General features: G+C 36.9%; 1 protein-coding gene and 1 pseudogene across 7 annotated transcripts in view; both read left to right on the top strand.

Annotated features, from left to right (window-relative positions):
* The window catches only part of CCSER1 (coiled-coil serine rich protein 1), a 1379910-nt gene that overhangs the window by 591554 nt on the left and 768861 nt on the right, over nucleotides 1-19495 (top strand). The window lies entirely within an intron of this gene.
* LOC309863895 (insulin-degrading enzyme pseudogene) lies at nucleotides 5182-7945 on the top strand (annotated as a pseudogene). Its single transcript has 2 exons — nucleotides 5182-5187; nucleotides 5273-7945. The product of its transcript is annotated as an insulin-degrading enzyme pseudogene (transcript).

Raw genomic sequence — 19495 nt, 5'->3', positions numbered from 1 at the left:
GTTCCTAGCCTTATTTTTCAAAGATGTTGTTTTAGGGAGAAAATGAGGATTATTATTAGAGTTTTGTTTTCAAATCAATATATTTATTAAAGTTCACAGTGGTTTCATTAAAATGTGAGAGAAAAAAATGTGAGAGTAAACATACAGCAAACTTCACATTAATTATTATTCATTATTAAAATTAAGACCAGTTTTTAATGGGGAATGGATGACTCGCCAGATACTTGTTTATTTTTTTTAAAGATTTTATTTATTTATTTGACAGAGAGATCACAAGTAGATGGAGAGAGAGGCAGGCAGAGAGAGAGAGAGAGGGAAGCAGGCTCCCCGCTGAGCAGAGAGCCGGATGCGGGACTTGATCCCAGGACCCTGAGATCATGACCTGAGCCGAAGGCAGCGGCTTAACCCACTGAGCCACCCAGGTGCCCTAGATACTTGTTTATTATTTATTGATGACTTTTATGTATGCTAAAAAGCAAAGTTTCTCACATAAAATGTCAGATATAACCTAGACTCACTACTGGAACAAAATGAATATATTTCACTGTCTTTGGAAATTGAGAAGGAAATGTGTGTGTGTATGGCAGATCAATCAATCAATCATCAGACTGCTTTTTTTTACTTAAAAATGTTTCTATGCTTAGGTTTAAGTTATTGTAGTTTTCAAACCTTTGAGTTGTGGTGTAGCAGATAAAATGAAGCCTCAAATCATTCTCTAATCTCAAGAACATCCTGGCAGAATTACTGAGACTTGTCTGTTAAAATTGATTTCCTCTTAAAGAGAAGTAGGCTTTTCTTATTGTGTTAAAAAATGATTTTATCTATTAAGTGTCTTTTCTTGTGAAGATCCTTTCCTTTTATGACCCAAAAAGAAAAATGTTCTTTTTCCTCCTGAGTTTTTATATTCACTATACCCACTAATCAGAAATCTGTATTGCAAACAAAATGGAATATAATCCAAAAAGAGTAATCTTTTTTTAAACGAATACAGAACAGCCATCATTTCTAATACCAGTCATCTTAATTTGCAGCATATGTGTTGTTTAATTTTATGATGCTTTTTGATTTTAGCAAAAGCAATAGATGGCAGACTTTTATGCTGAATCTGTCATAGAATAGGGAATCAGGATATTTACACTGTAATTTGGGGAACTACTGGTAAACCATAGGCAAGCAACTTTTTTAGGACACTAAAAGTACTTGTTGAGATTTAGCTCTGAGATGTATGTGGTGTCTGTCATTATTAGTGATGATGGTTAGGTTTGCTTGTTGTTGTTTTAACAAGACTACTCAGGAAGAGAAGGATACAGATAAATGCCTTTCCACCTATTAACAATGTTTTTAAATTAGAATTTATCTGACATAGATAATATCTATACTGAATGGAAAGGGACTTCTGATAATTTCTGCATTCATTGCTAATTGATAGTCGATTGAACTATAATGCTTTGTAATTAGAATATTTCCAGTAAAAAAAAAAAATATATATATATATATAGTAGAAGAGGTGCAAGAAATTGCAGTTACCTGCATGAAATTATGATAACATCTTTTCTATAACAGCAGAAGATATATTAGAATGTCTTGGACATATTTTCAGGAATAATTTTAAATATTGGAAGAATGTACTCATAAAAGTAAGAGTTAGATTGGGTAGTCAGAAACATGCTCTCAATATATGTAAAAAAGAATATAATGTTCATTTCTTGATCAGTGAAATGAGAATTGTGCTGCCTAAACACTACTTAACAAGGTATGGCAAAATAAAATTGGTAAGTTATGGGTGGTATTTGTGTCTTAGGACTGAGACAGAGATGCATAGAATTTCCTTTGTTTTCAACTTAAGTTTTGAGTGTAACTTCTAATACTTACATAAGGCCAAAATATTAAATATGAAATGTTTTTAAGCTTAATTTTGAATATAGGTTAAAATTATTAACATTCAAAAATATTTTTATAAGATGAACTTACAAAAGAACTCAGTCAGTTCCTATGGAATATGTTAATAATTTTTCATTTACCTCTATTCTGAAATGTTTTATAATTGAATTTGGTTCTTTCAGACTGTGACTTGCTTTTTTTTTATTTGATCAAAGTCATAGGTTTATTATTTCTTGGGGTGGTGATGGTTAAGAAGATATGGTTCATATATATAATGGAATATTATGCCTCCATCAGAAAGGATGTATAATCAACTTTAGTATGAACATGGACGGGACTGGAGGAGATTATGCTGAGTGAAATAAGTCAAGCAGAGAGAGTCAATTATCATAACATTTCATTTACTTGGGGAGTATAAGGAACAACATGGAGGACATTAGGAGAAGGAAAGGAAAAGTGAATTGGGGGAAGTCGGAAAGGGAAACGAAGCACCAGAGGCTGTGGACTCTGAGAAACAAACTGAGGGTTTTGGAGGGGAGAATGGTGGGGGGAACGGGTGAGCCTGGTGGTGGGTATTAAGGAGGGCACGTAGTGCATGCAGCACTGGGTGTGCTGCATAAACAATGAATATTGGAACACTGAAAAGATTAAATTTAAAAAAGAAATACCATTTGAAGGATTACTTTTTTGAAAGATCTGATTACTAACATTTTCTAATAACATATGAATCATCAAAAATTTGTATTGAGATTTATTAGATGAACCTGAGATACTTAAGTCTTTTTCCATAACTATGAATCTTGCACCCTGTATGTCATAACAGTATTTTGAAATACTGTACTTTGCATTCTGCTTCACAAAAATAGTTGATCTGATAAATTCCTTTTTGCTGAATGCTGTCATGTCCATCTTTTTAATACCCTCCTTGTTCATTATAAGTGCCATTAGCCATACTGCCTAATGAAAGGTACCTCATATCAAGTCTGATTACTGCTCTAATGTTTTCCAGGCGTGCTTGGTGATGAGCCTGGCATATGAAACAATTTCCTACAGTAATAAAACTAATTAAAGTAGGCAGTCATCCACATACCACTTTCTAATGAATTATAATAAGCTCATTAATCTCAACCTCTCTTATTCCAAAAAGTCCATTGATAGGACCTGTATGTAAGAGTAAAATTTCTCACCCTTATATATGTACAACTATTACAGAATCAAAGAGGACTTTGTGAATTTAAGTTTTAAAAATTACGAATTGCTGATCAATGCTTTAAATGAAATGTATACTTTCTAAACTCTGCCCAGATTACTTATTGGCAGGATCCCTTTCTGTTTAAGTTCTCCTATAATTGATTTAACAAAAGAAAAATGATTCATTGTATAATAATAACTCTTCAGCACCTTGAAAACTAGAATTGAATGAATCAACTCCTTATTTTTATTTAGAGATCATATGAGAACGATGAATTGAGTACTTGAGATCAAGTGAAAAACACACCCTGTTTCCTCTCCAGAGAGAGCTAGAGTATCTGCTCAAAATGTCAAAATAATTATTATAATAATTATTTTTGGTTAACATTTCTTCAAATTTGTGAGTGCGCAATGAAACAGCATAAGAATTACTATTCCATTCTGTTATAAATAGTTTGGTAATGTAGACTATTGTTCTGGAGATAATTTTACTGTCAAGGAGATAAGGCTATTAAATGTGAGAAACATTGGAGACTGTTTCTCCAATTTCTGAACTACAAAGGTGAATAGTAAGAAAATACATTTTTCAGAATAGCAGGGTTTATTCTATCTTCATTATAATTTGATGTTTTAAAAATGTATCTTGAGGCTCACTACTACTATGACACACATGAATTTCTCCCTAAAGAAGGTAATTATAAATATGTACATCTTAAAACTGATACAGAATGTTTGTAGTGGGTTAACTGCAAATAGGCACATTTTAATTTATGAAATTAACATTTAAAATTGTTGTTTTCATTTATGAATTTTAAATATCATGAATTTTTATGAGAAAATGACTTGGATATTCTGTGCAGAGATTTTCTTTTATAAAACTAATGTTTTAAAATCTGACCTTTGTGGGTAGAGGTGTAGTGAAACTCTCCCTGAGTAAAATGTCTCCCAGTCTGGCATCAGCTGTAACTGTGGTCGCCAGTTGCCACTATATGTGATGATGAGTTGGTTCCATGCTTGAACAACAATCAGGAGAAGGGCTTTTGGTACAGATTCCTCCATTAGCTAGCTGTATGGTCTTGAGAGAGTAATTTACACATCATCTAGTTAAGTATATTCATGTATAAGGTATGAAGAGCAGGCTAGAGAAGTGCCTTCCGAAGTGTCAAAAGTGCCACTGATAGTAAATGTGGTGTTTCAAATAATGTTTAAAAGACTTTATTTACTTATTTTAGAGAAAGAGAGAGAGAGAGAGTGAAAGCCCATGAGCCAGGGGGATGGGCAAAGGGGGAGAGAGAGGGAAAGAATCCCAACAGACCCTACACTGAGGGCGGAGATCCTGGAGTTCAGTTTCAGCACACTGAGAGCAGTGTGAGCCAAAGCCAGGAATCAGTCACACGACTGACTGAGCCACCTAGGTGCTCCTCAAGTAATTTAATAATGATTTAAAATATTGTATGAAGTGAAACAATCTCCCCTTCTAATCTCAGTTCAGTTCTGAAATCGAGAAATTGTTTTTCTCCTCTATGTCCTTAGGATTTTTCTAGCACTCATATTTTTGACAGAACTGTGGATCACCTAGTAGTTTCTAAGACACAAGAGATATGCTGCTGAACAGAAGAATGCAGCATGTCAGTCTTACTAAGAGAAGTGGATTTATTGAAAGTTGTCTCAAAGATAATAGAAAATTAATTAAGAATGTTGGGAAAATTTTGAGAGCTCCAGTTGACCTTGTTTTGAACAGAAACCTGTTGGAAAAAGACTTGCTCCAGTTAGTAGATCTAATTAATAATACCTGTTAAGAGCTAGCTGTACCTTGAATAAACTTTGGTAATATGCTTTAATGTTAATAGGAAACATGACTCATCATCATAACAGCCAACATTTATGAAATGCTTAATACTAATATTTATTGAGTGATTTGAAGTCAGACAGTCCTCCTAAATGATTTACATGTACTAACACATATTAGTCTTCATCACTCATTTTAATGTTTATGACAACCATATAAATTAAGCAGCAATATTCTTCTAATTTTTTGTGTGAGGAAACTGAAGTACTCAGATACTAAGGAATCTCAGAAATGTCAAAAACTGCCAGGTTGGTGAAAACATGGAGGTTTGGGAAGAGTGGCCTTGCCCTGTGCATATTTTCCATCTGGCTGTTCTGAATTAGAGGCTTTTATAATAAACTGGTAGTCTAGTTTGCACGATTTTTCCTGTGTCCCTTGTTTGATGAGAATCGCAAAGACAGAGAGATGAATGCAGTTGATTCAAAACATGAGAAGACCGTGATGAATGATGCCTGGAAAATCTTTCATTTGGAAAAGCTATGGGGAATCCCTTCAGCAAATTTGGGACAGGTAACAAATATATTTTAAAGACTGAACCAAACCAAAAAGACACTGATGTAAGGCAAGAACTTTCTGAAATTGTACTCTATTCATCCAACTTAATGGCTATCTGTGTGAATCTTTAGATGGTTTGACTAGTTTGGTGGTAAAGTTACTTCCTGAAGTTGAGAACAAAAATATACCATTCCCAGAGTTTCCTGAACACCCTTTCCAAGCACATCTTAAACAACTTTAAAAAATAGTACCCAGTAAGGATTTTAGGAATCTTTTTTGTGACATTTCCCATACCTGACCTTCAGGTCAAATCTTAGTCATCTCATTGGGCATGAAGGTCCTGGAAGTCTGTTATCAGATTTTAAAGGGCTGGGTAAATACTCTTGTTGGTGGGCAGAAGGAAAGAGCGTCCAGGTTTTATGTTTTGTTTTGTTTTATCATTAATGTGGACTTGACTGAGGAAGAATTATTACATGTTGAAGATATAATTTTGCACATGGTTCAGCTATGTGCAGAATGACCTCAAGAGTGGGTTTCCCAAGAGCGCAAAGTATTGAATGCTGTTTTTTTTTTTTTTGGTTTAAATATAGAGACCATAAGCTAGATTGCAGGAATATTGCATTCTTATCACCTAGAAGAAGTGCTCACAGCTGAATATTTACTGGAAGAATTTAGATCTGCCTTAAAATAGATGGATCTGTATAAACTCAGACCAGAAAATGTGTGGGTTGCAATAGTTTCCAAGTCTTGAGGGAAAAACTGATCACGCAGAAGAGTAGTATAGAACCCAGTACAAGTAAGAAGCTATACCAGATAAAGTCATTAAGAAATGGCAAAATGCTGACCTGAATGAGAAATTTAAGCTTCCAATTAGGAATGAATTTATTCCTACAAATTTTTGAGATTTTTATCTTTAGAAAAGGAAATGGCACCATATACTTCTCTCATTAAGGATGCAGCTATAAGCAAACACTTGCTCAAACAAGATGGTTAAGTTTTTCATGCTGGAAGCTTGTCTCAACTTTGACTTTTTCAGCCCATTTGCTTATGCGGATCCCTTGTACTGTAATATGGCCTATTGGTACCTTGAGTTTCTTAAATCCTCAAAGACTCTCTCAGTGAATATGCATATGTAGCAGAGCTAACAGTCTTGAGCTCTGACCTCCAAAATACCATCTATGGGATGTATCTCTTCATGAAAAGTTACAGTGATGATGACAAGCAGCCAGTTTTGCTAAAGAAAATTTTTGAAAAAATGACTGCCTTTGAGATTGATGTAAAAAGATTCAAAATTATCAGGGAGGCATATGTGTGCTCCCCTAACAATTTCCAAGCTGAGCAGCTCACCACCACACCTTGCTGCTGACTGAAGTGGCCTGAACTAAAGATGAATTAAAAGCAGCTCTGAGTGATATCACTCTTAAGGCCTTCCTATCTCAGCTCCTGCCATGGCTGCACACTAAAGCCCTTCTCCATGGAAACATGACAAAGCAGGCTGCACTAGGAATTATGCAGATGGTTGAAGACATCATTATTGAACATACTCCTATGAACTTTCTCCTTCCAAGTCAGCTGGTTCCATGTGGAGAAGTTCAACTCCCTGACACTGGATGGTTTGTTTATCAGCAGAGGAATGAAGTTCACAATAACTGCGGCATTGAGATATATCACCAGACAGACATGTGGAGCATCTCAGAGAATATATTTCTAGACCTCTTCTATTAGATCAGGTGTGAGCCTTGCTTCTTCAACAACCTGTGCAACAGCGAACAGCTAGGCTTATTGTCATCAGTGGGCCATGTAAAGCCATTAGCATGCAGGGCTTGCAATTCTTCACCCAGTCAGAAAAGTCACCTCACTACCTAGAATAGAAACTATAGTGGAAGCTTTCTTATTAACCACGGGGAAGTCCAGAGAGGACATGACAGAAGAGGCTTTTCAAAAACACAATCAGGCATTAGCAATTCATTGACTAGACAAACCAAATAAACTATCTGCAGAGTGTGCTAAATATTGGGGGAAATCATCTTCCAGCAATATAATCTTGACAGAGATAATACAGGAGTAATTTAAACACACCTACTAGGGATGATATCATCAAGTTCTACAAGGAAAGTTGGCAATAGATGCCCCAAGGAGACATAAGGTATCCATCCATGTTCTTGCCAGGGAAATGGATTCTTATCATGTGGTTGGAGAGTTCCCATGTCAAAGTGATATAAATTTGTCACAAGCACCTGCCTTAGCACAACCTGAAGTGATTGAGAACATGACCAGTTTCAAGCATGGTTTTCCACTGTTTCCCCTTGTGAAACCACATACTAACTTCATGGCTGCAAAACACTGATGATTCCTCAAGGAAAGGGCATCCCTGAGTCTTCCAGGGGCTAGGAAAAGTTTTGGCCACTTTAATAGTTTCTGATTCATTATTAGAGAGACAAACAGGAAAGAAAGAAAAAAAGAAATTGTCAAATGTCATTATGTAGAAATTTTAAAAATCCAAAGTAATTAAATTACAAAAAAAAAAAAAAAGAAGAAAGGTCAGACACCTAGTAAATGGTAAAGATTTTAAAAATTTTGTACTTTGTATTTTTTTTAAAATATAATTTTTTATTTTTTATAAACATATATTTTCATCCCCAGGGGTACAGGTCTGTGAATCACCAGGTTTACACACTTCACAGCACTCACCAAAGCACATACCCTCCCCAATGTCCATAATCCCACCCCCTTCTCCCAAACCCCCTCCCCCCAGCAACCCTCAGTTTGTTTTGTGAGATTAAGAGTCACTTATGGTTTGTCTCCCTCCCAATCCCATCTTGTTTCATTTATTCTTCTCCTACCCACTTAAGCCCCCATGTTGTATCACCACTTCCTCATATCAGGGAGATCATATGATAGTTGTCATTCTCTGCTTGACTTATTTCGCTAAGCATGATACGCTCTAGTTCCATCCATGTTGTCGCAAATGGCAAGATTTCATTTCTTTTGATGGCTTCATAGTATTCCATTGTGTATATATACCACCTCTTCTTGATCCATTCATCTGTTGATGGACATCTAGGTTCTTTCCATAGTTTGGCTATTGTGGACATTGCTGCTATAAACATTCGGGTGCACGTGCCCCTTTGGATCACTACGTTTGTATCTTTAGGGTAAATACCCAATAGTGCAATTGCTGGGTCATAGGGCAGGTCTATTTTCAACATTTTGAGGAACCTCCATGCTGTTTTCCAGAGTGGCTGCACCAGCTTGCATTCCCACCAACAGTGTAGGAGGGTTCCCCTTTCTCCGCATCCTCGCCAGCATCTGTCATTTCCTGACTTGTTGATTTTAGCCATTCTGACTGGTGGGAGGTGATATCTCATTGTGGTTTTGATTTGTATTTCCCTGATGCCGAGTGATATGGAGCACTTTTTCATGTGTCTGTTGGCCATCTGGATGTCTTCTTTGCAGAAATGTCTGTTCATGTCCTCTGCCCATTTCTTGATTGGATTATTTGTTCTTTGGGTGTTGAGTTTGCTAAGTTCTTTATAGATTCTGGACACTAGTCCTTTATCTGATATGTCATTTGCAAATATCTTCTCCCATTCTGTCAGTTGTCTTTTGATTTTGTTAACTGTTTCCTTTGCTGTGCAAAAGCTTTTGATCTTGATGAAATCCCAATAGTTCATTTTTTCCCTTGCTTCCCTTGCCTTTGGCGTTGTTCCTAGGAAGATGTTGCTGCGGCAGAGGTCGAAGAGGTTCCTGCCTGTGGTCTCCTCAAGGATTTTGATGGATTCCTTTCGCACATTGAGGTCCTTCATCCATTTTGAGTCTATTTTTGTGTGTGGTGTAAGGAAATGGTCCAATTTCATTTTTCTGCATGTGGCTGTCCAATTTTCCCAGCACCATTTATTGAAGAGGCTGTCTTTTTTCCATTGGACATTCTTTCCTGCTTTGTCGAAGATGAGTTGACCATAGATTTGAGGGTCTATTTCTGGGCTCTCTATTCTGTTCCATTGATCTATGGGTCTGTTTTTGTGCCAGTAACATGCTGTCTTGATGATGACAGCTTTGTAATAGAGCTTGAAGTCCGGAATTGTGATGCCACCAACGTTGGCTTTCTTTTTCAATATCCCTTTGGCTATTCGAGGTCTTTTCTGGTTCCATATAAATTTTAGAATTATTTGTTTTATTTCTTTGAAAAAGATGGATGGTACTTTGATAGGAATTGCATTAAATGTGTAGATTGCTTTAGGTAGCATAGACATTTTCACAATATTTATTCTTCCAATCCAGGAGCATGGAACATTTTTCCATTTCTTTGTGTCTTCCTCAATTTCTTTCATGAGTACTTTATAGTTTTCTGAGTATAGATACTGTGTCTCTTTGGTTAGGTTTATTCCTAGGTATCTTATGGTTTTGGGTGCAATTGTAAATGGGATTGACTCCTTAATTTCTCTTTCTTCTGTCTTGCTGTTGGTGTAGATAAATGCAACTGATTTCTGTGCATTGATTTTATATCCTGACACTTTACTGAATTCCTGTAAAAGTTCTAGCAGTTTTGGAGTGGAGTCTTTTGGGTTTTCCACATATAGTATCATATCATCTGCGAAGAGTGATAATTTGACTTCTTCTTTGCCGATTTGGATGCCTTTAATTTCCTTTTGTTGTCTGATTGCTGAGGCTAGGACCTCTAGTACTATGTTGAATAGCAGTGGTGATAATGGACATCCCTGCCGTGTTCCTGACCTTAGCGGAAAAGCTTTCAGTTTTTCTCCATTGAGAATGATATTTGCGGTGGGTTTTTCATAGATGGCTTTGATGATATTGAGGTATGTGCCCTCTATCCCTACACTTTGAAGAGTTTTGATCAGGAAGGGATGCTGTACTTTGTCAAATGCTTTTTCAGCATCTATTGAAAGTATCATATGGTTCTTGTTCTTTCTTTTATTGATGTGTTGTATCACATTGACTGATTTGAGGATGTTGAACCAACCTTGCAGCCCTGGAATAAATCCCACTTGGTCGTGGTGAATAATCTTTTTAATGTACTGTTGAATCCTATTGGCTAGTATTTTGTTGAGTATTTTCGCATCTGTGTTCATCAAGGATATTGGTCTATAGCTCTCTTTTTTGGTGGGACCCTTGTCTGGTTTTGGGATCAAGGTGATGCTGGCCTCATAAAATGAGTTTGGAAGTTTTCCTTCCATTTCTATTTTTTTGGAACAGTTTCAGGAGAATAGGAATTAGTTCTTCTTTAAATGTTTGGTAGAATTCCCCCGGGAAGCCGTCTGGCCCTGGGCTTTTGTTTGTTTGGATATTTTTAATGACTGTTTCAATCTCCTTACTGGTTATGGGTCTGTTCAGGCTTTTTATATCTTCCTGGTTCAGTTGTGGTAGTTTATATGTTTCTAGGAATGCATCCATTTCTTCCAGATTGTCAAATTTATTGCCGTAGAGTTGCTCATAGTATGATCTTATAATAGTTTGTATTTCTTTGGTGTTAGTTGTGATCTCTCCTCTTTCATTCATGATTTTAGTTATTTGGGTCCTTTCTCTTTTCTTTTTGATAAGTCGGGCCAGAGGTTTATCAATTTTATTAATTCTTTCAAAGAACCAGCTCCTACTTTCGTTGATTTGCTCTATTGTTTTTTTGGTTTCTATTTCATTGATTTCTGCTCTGATCTTTGTGATTTCTCTTCTCCTGCTGGGCTTAGGGTTTCTTTCTTGTTCTTTCTCCAGCTCCTTTAGGTGTAGGGTTAGGTTGTGTACCTGAGACCTTTCTTGTTTCTTGAGAAAGGCTTGTACCGCTATATATTTTCCTCTCAGGACTGCCTTTGTTGTGTCCCACAGATTTTGAACCGTTGTATTTTCATTATCATTTGTTTCCATGATTTTTTTCAATTCTTCTTTAATTTCCCGGTTGACCCATTCATTCTTTAGAAGGATGCTGTTTAGTCTCCATGTATTTTGGTTCTTTTCAAACTTCCTTTTGTGGTTGAGTTCTAGCTTTAGAGCATTGTGGTCTGAAAATATGCAGGGAATGATCCCAATCTTTTGATACCGGTTGAGTCCTGATTTAGGACCGAGGATATGATCTATTCTGGAGAATGTTCCATGTGCACTAGAGAAGAATGTGTATTCTGTTGCTTTGGGATGAAATGTTCTGAATATATCTGTGATGTCCATCTGGTCCAGTGTGTCGTTTAAGGCCTTTATTTTCTTGCTGATCTTTTGCTTGGATGATCTGTCCATTTCAGTGAGGGGAGTGTTAAAGTCCCCTACTATTATTGTATTATTGTTGATGTGTTTCTTTGATTTTGTTATTAATTGGTTTATATAGTTGGCTGCTCCCACATTGGGGGCATAGATATTTAAAATTGTTAAATCTTCTTGTTGGACACACCCTTTGAGTATGATATAGTGTCCTTCCTCATCTCTTATTATAGTCTTTGGCTTAAAATCTAATTGATCTGATATAAGGATTGCCACTCCTGCTTTCTTCTGATGTCCATTAGCATGGTAAATTCTTTTCCACCCCCTCACTTTAAATCTGGAGGTGTCTTCGGGCTTAAAATGAGTTTCTTGGAGGCAACATATAGATGGGTTTTGTTTTTTTATCCATTCTGATACCCTGTGTCTTTTGACAGGGGCATTTAGCCCATTCACATTCAGGGTAACTATTGAGAGATATCAATTTAGTGCCATTGTATTGCCTGTAAGGTGACGGTTACTGTATATGGTCTCTGTTCCTTTCTGATCTACCACTTGTAGGCTCTCTCTTTGCTTAGAGGACCCCTTTCAATATTTCCTGTAGAGCTGGTTTGGTGTTTGCAAATTCTTTCAGTTGTTGTTTGTCCTGGAAGCTTTTAATCTCTCCTTCTATTTTCAATGATAGCCTAGCTGGATATAGTATTCTGGGCTGCATGTTTTTCTCGTTTAGTGCTCTGAAAATATCATGCCAGCTCTTTCTGGCCTGCCAGGTCTCTGTGGATAAGTCAGCTGCCAATCTAATATTTTTACCATTGTATGTTATAGACTTCTTTTCCCGGGCTGCTTTCAGGATTTTCTCTTTGTCACTGAGACTTGTAAATTTTACTATTAGGTGACGGGGTGTGGGCCTATTCTTATTGATTTTGAGGGGCGTTCTCTGAACCTCCTGAATTTTGATGCTCGTTCCCTTTGGCATATTGGGGAAATTCTCCCCAATAATTCTCTCTAGTATACCTTCTGCTCCTCTGTCTCTTTCTTCATCTTCTGGAATCCCAATTATTCTAATGTTGTTTTGTCTTATGGTGTCACTTATCTCTCGAATTCTCCCCTCGTGGTCCAGTAGCTGTTTGTCCCTCTTTTGCTCAGCTTCTTTATTCTCTGTCATTTGGTTTTCTATATCACTAATTCTTTCTTCTGCCTCATTTATCCTAGCAGTGAGAGCCTCCATTTTTGATTGCACCTCATTAATAGCTTTTTTGATTTCAACTTGGTTAGATTTTAGTTCTTTTATTTCTCCAGAAAGGGCTTGTATATCTCTCGAGAGGGTTTCTCTAATATCTTCCATGCCTTTTTTGAGCCCGGCTAGAACCTTGAGAATTGTCATTCTGAACTCTAGATCTGACATATTACCAATGTCTGTATTGATTAGGTCCCTAGCCTTCGGTACTGCCTCTTGTTCTTTTTTTTGTGTTGAATTTTTCCGTCTTGTCATTTTGTCCAGATAAGAGTATATGAAGGGGCAAGTAAAATACTAAAAGTGTGGCAACAACCCCAGGAAAATATGCTTTAACCAAATTAGAAGAGATCCAAAATCGTGAGGGGGGAGAAAGGGGATAAAAAGAGGTTCAAAACGGAAGAAAGAAAAAAAAGAAAAAAAGAAAAGAAAAGAATTTATAAAAAGAAAACAAATAAGAAAAATATAAAAAAGAAAAAATATATATATTAGATAAACTAGTAAAAAATCATTTAAAAAGAAAAAGGTAACAGTTAAAAAAAAAAAATTTACCCGAAGGTGAAAAAAAAAAATGAAAAAAAGAAAAAAATCAAATTAACTGCAAGAGTAAAAAAAAAAAAAAAAAAAATCACAGGGAAAAAGCCATGAGTTCCGTGCCTGGCTTTCTCCTCCTCCGGAATTCTGCTGCTCTCTTTGGTATTGAAACCGCACTCCTTGGTAGGTGAACTTGGTCTCGGCTGGAGTTCTTGTTGATCTTCTGGGGGAGGGGCCTGTTGTAGTGATTCTCAAGTATCTTTGCCCCAGGCGGAATTGCACCGCCCTTATCAGGGGCCGGGGTGAGTAATCCGCTTGGGTTTGCTTTCAGGAGCTTTTGTTCCCTGAGCGCTTTCCGTAGAGTTCCGGAGGACGGGGAATACAAATGGCGGCCTCCTGTTCTCCGGCCCGGAGGAGCCGAGAGCCCAGGGCCGCACTCCTCAGTGCACCCTCAGAGAACAGCGCCAGTTACTCCCGTCTGCCTGACCTTCGGCCGCGCTCTGAGCTCACTGAGCCTGCGACCGGTTCAAGGTCACCCCGAGCTGGGAGCTTACTGTCGGCTCTGTCTCTGCAGCCGGCTTTCCCGTTCCAATACCCGCAAGCTCTGCGACACTCAGACACCCCCGATCCTTCTGTGACCCTGCAGGACCTGAGGCCACGCTGACCCCGCATGGGCTTCGCCCCAGTTTAGCCTCTGGAGCGATGTCTCTCAGCGGAACAGACTTTTAAAAGTCCTGATTTTGTGGGCGGTTGCTCCGCCGCTTGCCGGGAGCCGGCCCCTCTCCCCGGGGTCTATCTTCCCGTCGCTTTGGATTCACTTCTCCGCCGGTCCTACCTTTCAGAAAGTGGTTGTTTTTCTGTTTCCAGAATTGCTGTTCTTCTTCTCTTCGACCTGCCGATGGATTTTCAGGTGTTTGCAATCTTTAGATAAGCTATCTAGCTGATCTCTGGCTAGCTTAAGTAGTCTCAGCTTGCTACTTCTCCGCCATCTTGACCCCTCCCGTACTTTGTATTTCTATTTCTTTATTTTCTTCCTCGTGTCACACCCAGTAAGCCTTAGTTAACTTAGTCTTCTTAGTTCTCAACTGGAAGCTTATTTCTTTGAACACTATATTCCCAGTGACTGGCACATAGTAGGCACTTAAAAAGTATTTGTTGAAAAATGTGTGAATGGATTAATTAATCAGTAAATCTCTTCCATAATAGACAACTTAAAGTGTCTCTACACATAACCTGTTGGACTCAAAGACCTCACTCCTAGTACTTCCTACCCGCTCCCTTACTGAGTTTTCTCCTGATTACTTGTCACTATTTCTATTATTCGTCTTGGGTAATTTGGAACCAGGACAGTTGCTCTTATATCAGAATGTACAGCTGTGGGGGCGCCTGGGTGGTTCAGTCAGTTAAGCATCTGCCTTCAGCTCAGGTCATGTTCCAGGGGTCCTGGGATAGAACCCTTTGTCAGGCTTCCTGCTCAGCGGGGAGCCTGTTTCTCCCTCTCCCTCTGCTGCTCCCTCTGCTTGTGCTTTCTCTCTGTCAAATAAATACATTAAAAAAAAAAAAACAGTTTGTATAGGTTCAAATGAAAACTGCAATACTTATCTTTCTCCATAACTTAAGTGTGTGACATTAAAAGATATATTTAAGTCTCTCTGAGTTACAGTTTTCTTATCTGTTCAACAGAGATATTAATATCTACTCATCAAAATTATTGTCCTAACTAAATTAAATGTATTTGAAACACCTAGGAAAGTTTGGCATATTGTAGATATTTTATAGCATCATACTGAAATATCAAGACATTGGAGCCAAACAGGGTAGTTCTGGAAGATTGAGTCCATTGTTTACACATTTAAAGCATTAATTGTTTGATGGTTAATCACACCATATAAGTTCCTAACCCTGAATTATCTTAAGGGTTAAGTGAGACAGTGTTGCCAGAGTGCCTGGCATATAATTAAAACAAAATGAATATTAGCTGCTTCTTTTAGTAATAATTCTCCTTTCCTTTAAATGTTTTCTTATTCTGTTGGTTTAATATCTTGGGGAGAAAAAAGGAAGACAGTATATTGTCTGATGATTGAGTACATTTATTAGACTATTTTCATATAGTTTTCTCTAAAGTATAAGCGTCGATTTTTGCCTAATAACAGTATAACTCAAAATTATATTATCTTGAACACTATTCTGCTTAAAGTTACTATTGTAGGAAGTAGAAAATTCAGGTCTAACAAAAGTTAATTTGTTGAGTCTGTATTTTACAGACCACTGGCAATTGGATGACTGATAGGGAGAAGATTTATATTGTATCTCTGTATTCATAAGTTCCTGAATAGAAAGAAACACAATTCAAGCATTTGAAAAATACACTGGAGAAGATTAGTTTGAAAGTAGGATGTGCATGAGTGCATGGATGTATGTATCTCTTGTAGGATGATTGTAAGTAAGCCTTGCTGTAAAAATATCTAAGAAGCAGAATTTATTGTAATCGAGTTCTCCATTAAAGGACAGTATATTATTAGAAATACATTCTTGTAGAAAAAAAAACAAACCAAACCAACACATAAACAAATTAAAAAAAAACAATTATTTTATTTGTAAAACCAACACCGCAGAGATTATGTATTTTTTCCAATATTCTGTCTTAAGTTTGGGGAAGGAATACTCTTCTGCGAAGAAACTAGTGAACTTCCTGTGGGATACCACATATAAGCTAGAGGGACCCCTGCATTGCTCAAGATTCCAGTTCCTTTAGAGCTGGGGTTAGAAGTTCTTGGTTGACTTTTGAAAACTCTTTATTAAACCACTGAGAATTGATTTACAATTATGTATATTTAAATCAAATGCAATAATACCTGGTAAAAGCTATTTCAGACTGTAGTTGAGCATTTTCTTAGAAGACTTGGGACAAAATTTATAATTCAGGTCCACTGCCAGGAACTCAGAAATGCTATTATCTCTTCCCTCTAGCATTGTAATAACCTCCTAATTGGCATCTTCACTTCCCCCTCTTACAACTTGATCCTCTACTCCTTTGTCCCCATTCTTCCAGCTTTATGCAGATATGTCATATCCCTACTAAAATCCCTTGTCCTTGAAATAAAATCTAAAAACCTTCATTCCCCTTGTTTTTAATACAAAGTCTAAGAAGCATGCATGATATGGCTGATTTTACAGCATAATCGTTGTCATTCTGTCCTTCTGTGTTTCATACTTCATCTATACTAGGTATCTTTTATTTTGTTGAACTTTCTGTGCTACCTTTTATCTTAGTTAAGGTGTATTTTATTTTTATTTTCCCACAGAAAAATTAAAATCATCTTTCCCAGATCTCAGTTTAAACATTACTTAATTGGAAATGACTGGAGTGGGTTTCTCTAGAACCTAGAAATTCTCTTCCATAACATCATCATACCTTAGAATTCTGTTTTTTTCACTAGAGAGTATAAGCTTTCTTTCTTTCTTTTTTTTTTTTTTAAGATTTTATTTATTTATTTGACAGAGAGAAATCACAAGTAGGCAGAGAGGCAGGCAGAGAGAGAGAGAGAGGGAAGCAGGCTCCCTGCTGAGCAGAGAGTCCGATACGGGACTCGATCCCAGGACCCTGAGATCATGACCTGAGCCGAAGGCAGCAGCTTAACCCACTGAGCCACCCAGGCGCCCCAGTATAAGCTTTCTTTTTCCATCTTGTTTGCTGCTATATTCTTAGACCCTTGTCAGATGGCTAACATTTAATACTCACTTATTTCTAAATACCCTACTGAATGAAAGATACTGAAAGTAATGAGTTTTAAGAGTGCAAACTAATGCCAGACTTTCCCTACAGGTTATGCACATAGTTTTACAATGTCAAATTCTTACTTCATTGATCTTCTTTCTCCCCATGCAGACAGTCTTCCTTGATATAGAACCTGCCAGCTAAAAAAAAAAAAAGCCTGATGACTTCCTTGAAGCATGGGGGCTTGGTTGTGTAGCCCAATCTTGGCCAGTGGACCAGAGGAAAAAGTTTGCCTTTGATGAAAATAATACTTGTGAGAGGAACAACTGTACTTCTCAGTATTAAATTCAGTTGATTGAGAGCATGCTTTTTGGATTTGTGTTTCCCTGCATACAACTACAACGGGTCAAACCCAAGAACTAATACCTACCCTTTGAGAATGAGTGAAACTAACATAGAAATATCAGGGTCTTTGCTTATGTTTTTATGCTGCTGATTTAAGTGAGTCTGGAACCACCTATCCCTGGTAATCTTGTTTATGAGGTAATAAATATCTTTCCTGTTTAAGCTACTTTTATTTTTTTAATTTAATTTAATTTTACTTTTTTGTGTGTCTTCCAAAATGCATTGTTTATGCACCTCACCCAGGGCTCCATGCAGTACATGTCCTCTTAATACCCACCACCATACTCACCCAAACCCCACACTCCTTCCCTCCAAAAACCCTCAGTTTGTTTCTCAGAGTCCACAGACTCTGAAGGTTTGTCTCACCCTCCTATATCCTACAACTCCCTTCTCCTCTCCATCTTCCCATGCCCTCCATGTTATTCCTTATGCTCCACAAATAAGCGAAACCATATAATTGACTCTCTGTGCTTGACTTATTTCACTCAGCATAATCTCTTCCAGTCCGGTCCCCGTTTTTACAACAGTTGAAGCTACTTTTAGATGGCTATCTTTTCTTATTCTCAAAAGCACCTTAATTGATAAAGAGTCCCTCAGGACTTGACTTTCCCTGAGTCCCTCTTATGTAGTTAATCATTGTCACCTGTTGGGGTTGGGAAGCCTACCTTATCTACTACTCTGTAAGCAAGACGAATGATCAGGAAGGTTCCTCCCCCAGGAATACTCCTTTTTACCATTAATATACTTTGTAAAGATAACCTTAAATTGCTGAAGTAATACATTTCTAAATGTGTGTAATCTTCAAAAAATCTTGAGCTCTTGGAATCTAGAATAGAAGAGTTTTTCTTATAACACTGTTTATTATATATAGAACCAGACATTGACCTCAACTCAGAAATTAGTCATTCAGCAAACATGTCTATAAACCTCCTTTTAATGTGTGTGTGACTGTGGGCTACTGGGATTTCTTTTGAGCCATTCTGCTCTTCTATAAAATCTCAGTAATACCACCTAATTTATAGGGTTTCTGTAAATTCACCATCTCGTGAAATTATGGATATAATGCCCATGGAACTAAGTAGGCAGTCTTCCCTTATTTTAGAAGTTAAATTTGGAAGATTTTTTCCTGATAAAATATGGAATATTAAAATTAATTAAACTGTTTGATTTCCTTATAAAGCTAAAAATAATAAGAGGTTTTGTGAAAAAGTATTTTGTGTTCATTAAGAACTATCTTTACATGTAGTAGGCAATTTTGTCTTTGGCTCTCAGGAAAAATAAAAATGACTTGTAATTTTCTCAGTTTTCTATAGCTATTGTCTGTAAGTATGAAATCATGAGTTTTGTTATTGAAATATTTGACAGTGTTTTGTTTTAGCTCTTTTGATAACTTTTGTGTTTGCCTTGAGCAAGTCACTTATCTTTTCTATTTCTATTTTCTATTTCAATTTACTTATGAAAGATAGAATAATGATTGTGATGTACCTTACAAAAAACTTAAAATCATATTGAGAGAATGATGAAAACCAAAGCAGTGTGTTAAATGCCAGATATGACAACAAGAATAAGAGAAAGAATATTTCTATTATAGAGCATTCTCCTAGATGGCTTTAATACTGTGAAAGGCAGTAAAATTATTTCCTGATAAATACTTTGAGCATTAAGACATGAATTGTCCAGGATTAAATATATATGTATATATTTCCAGAGTACTGATTATACAGCACATTTCCTGTCCTGCCTTCATTGAATTTATAATTAGAATATCACCAGGAGGCAGCTACTGGCATCATTAATGGAATGTATTTGTGGGCAAAATACCTTTTCTTAAAGAATTTCTGGACTATTCTGAGGAAATCAAAATCGATTTTAATTTCAAGTTTCAACTTAATTTTTTTCTACTAAAGTACTAACATGCATAGGATACTAGATGATTTGCCCATCCATCCATTCATTTCATCGATATTTACTGAACTCCTCTGTGAAAGCT

The sequence above is a fragment of the Mustela nivalis genome, assembly GCF_964662115.1.
Source record: "Mustela nivalis genome assembly, chromosome: 4".
Lineage (NCBI taxonomy): Eukaryota > Metazoa > Chordata > Mammalia > Carnivora > Mustelidae > Mustela > Mustela nivalis.
This window is presented reverse-complemented; position numbering and strand designations above follow the sequence as displayed.